We start from the raw sequence: 3213 nt of genomic DNA, 5'->3' as shown, positions 1-3213 counted from the left end.
CCGACTTGTAGAACGTTATCCTTTCGCTCGCTATTCAGTTTTTTCCTAATGGTCATCTCCCCTTTGGCAGTGTTCTCACGAAGATCCGAATGACCGACTAGTACAGATTCTTCTGTCGAAGGAGAGACCATCATGAGACTTTTTCAGTTACATGCCCCACGTCATGCGGATACACTTCATGTGTATTTAATGGAGTGCTTTGCATTGTCTTCTGCGTCCTCATGCCGTTGATCACTGCTGATTCTCAAGCCTTTAGGGGCAGTTTTCGTCCATATGTGCTCCTCCCACACTTTGAAAAAGCTGTTGGCTGAATGAGTGTGACTTCTTATGCCGGAAGTCTTCGGCCGCCATTACTGATTATTTTTATTCAGAATTTGAACTCGGAACCGAGAATGCCTGGATTATTAATTAAAGATGCTGCCTCTGACACACGTGTGCATCGAGTTACAGAGCGAACAAGCCCCCCCCCCCCCCCCCAAATGAAGAAGTGTGGTCTTCCGAGATCGTCCAGCCTAGTCTCAGGGTACTGAAAACAGCGTTGATCTGCTGGGCGCGAAGGAGGAAGCCTCTCCGTCTGCAGGCGCTAACGGAACTAAATACTCGCTTCCTGACATTCCCCAAGGTCCCATCTCGCTGGCCAGAAGAAACACACCTGGACCGATGTCGGCGAGTATCGCTGATTACTAACACAGTCGAATCGAGCCGCTCCACGCCTCACCCACGTTCCACAGTGTGCTCTGAACCGGCAGTACACTGTTGTCAGATCCTCCACAGCCTGCTGTACGTATTCCCTTAAATAGCGGGCATCCCTCTGCCTTCCAAATAGTGTCGTGACACTTGGACGTTCAGCACCTTGGCACGTGGCAGTGACAGGTTCAAACACTGTCTTCGCTTATTGCCGATGTAACTGTTTTTGTAAGCACAAAAATTGCAAAACAGGACCAAGTTATGGGAGCAGTGGATGGGTTGGTGTGGTCGTTTATTTAAGACAGTTTCGTGAAAACCACTTGGTGATCGGAGCTATGGGTATCGAGATATTTCAGTTTTAAGTAACTATTGAAACTAGTGCACCGCAATCAAAGAGAACCATTGCTCCATGTTGGGGAACGTTCACCATGGTGGCGTTGAGAGCAGCGTGTCAACATTTCTGGAAGCGGGAGTAGTAGTGCGAAGGGTTGCAGGAAATCTGCTAGGGAAGAGACTCCGTGATACATCTACATCTACATTTATACTCCGCAAGCCACCCAACGGTGTGTGGCGGAGGGCACTTTACGTGCCACTGTCATTACCTCCCTTTCCTGTTCCAGTCGCGCATGCTGATGGAGTACATTTTCTAAGGACTCTCCCAATGAATCTCAACCTGGTACCCGCCTTACCAACAATTAGTTTTATATGATCATTCCACTTCAAATCATTCCGTACGCATACTCCCAGATATTTTACAGAAGTAGCTGCTACCAGTGTTTGTTCCGATATCATACAGTAAAGGATCCTTCTTTCTATGAATTCGCAATACATCACATTTGTCTATGTTAAGGGTCAGTTGCCACTCCCTGCACCAAGTGCCTATCCGCTGCAGATCTTCCTGCAATTCGCTGCAATTTTCTAATGCTGCAGCTTCTCTGTATACTACAGCATCATTCGCGAAAAACTGCATGGAACTTCCGACACTATGTAATAGGTCATTTATATATATATTGTGAAAAGCAATGGTCCCATAACACTCCCCTGTGGCACGCCAGAGGTTACTTTAACGTCTGTAGACGTCTCTCCATTGAGATCAACATGCTGTGTTGTGTTTGCTGAAAACTCTTCAATCCAGCCACACAGCTAGTCTGGTATTCCATAGGCTCTTACTTTGTTCATCATGCGTCAGTGCGGAACTGTATCGAGCATCCTCCGGAAGTCAAAGAAAATGGCATCTACCTTGGACCCTGTATCTAACATTTTCTGGCTCACATGAACAAATAAAGCGAGTTGGGCCTCACACGATCGCTGTTTCCGGAATCCATGTTGATTCCTACAGAGCAGATTCTGGGTTTCCAGAAATGACATGATACCGGAGCAAAAAACATGTTCTAAAATTCTACAACAGATCGATGTCAGTGATATAGGCCTACAGTTTTTCACGTCTGCCGACGACCCTTCTTGAAAACTGGAACTACCTGTGCTCTTTTACAATCATTTGGAACCTTCCGTTCCCCTAGAGACTTGCGGTACACGGCTGTTAGAAGAGGGGCCAGTTCTTTCGCGTACTCTGTGTAGAATGGAATTGGTATCCCGTCAGGTCCAGTGGACTTTCCTCCGTTGAGTGATTTCAGTTGCTTTTCTATTCCTCGGACAATTATTTCGATGTCAGCCATTTTTTCGTTCGTGTGAGGATTTACAGAAGCAATTGCAGTGCGGTCTTCCTCTGTCAAACAGCTTTGGAAAAAGGTGTTTAGTATTTCAGCTTTTCGCGTGTCATCCTCTGTTTCAACGCCATTATCATCCCAGAGTGTCTGGATAAGCTGTTTCGATCCACTTCCTGATTTAACATAATACCAGAACTTCCTAGGTTTTTCTGTCAAGTCAGTACATAGAATTTTACTTTCGAATTCACTGAACGCTTCACGCATAGCCCTCCCTACGCTAACTTTGGCATCGTTAGCTTCAGTTTGTCTGAGAGGTTTTGGCTGTCTTTAAATTTGTAGTGAAGCTCCCGTTGCTTTAGCAGTAGTTTCCTGACTTTCTTGTTGAACCACCCTCACAGTTTTACTCGGCAAGTACCTGTCTAAAATGCATTTTACGATTGCCTTGAACTTTTTCCTTAACACTCAACATTGTCAGTGTCGGAACAGAAATTTTCGTTTTGTTCTGTTAGGTAGTCTGAAATCTGCCTCCTATTACTCTTGCTAAACAAATAAACCTTCCTCCCCTTTTTTATACTGCTATTTACTTCCATATTCAGGGATGCTTCAACGGCCTTATGATCACTGATTCCCTGTTCTGCGCTTACAGAGTCGAAACGTTCGGGTCTGTTTGTTATCAGTAGGTCCAAGATGTTATCTCCACTAGTCGAAGTAATTTTCGGATAGAAAGCAGACGACCGAGTCCAAGGCATGGAGGACAGAGGAAAGAAAATTAATTATTCCGAAAAACACGTTCCCTAACAGTAAGAAGGAAGGGAGAGTTTAGCAGAAGAGTTTCCAAGGCAGGAACCAATGCAAGACA

The sequence above is a fragment of the Schistocerca gregaria genome, chromosome 6 (assembly GCF_023897955.1).
Source record: "Schistocerca gregaria isolate iqSchGreg1 chromosome 6, iqSchGreg1.2, whole genome shotgun sequence".
Classification (NCBI taxonomy): domain Eukaryota; kingdom Metazoa; phylum Arthropoda; class Insecta; order Orthoptera; family Acrididae; genus Schistocerca; species Schistocerca gregaria.
The sequence above is the reverse complement of the archived record's forward strand: the minus strand, read 5'-3'. Positions refer to the sequence as shown.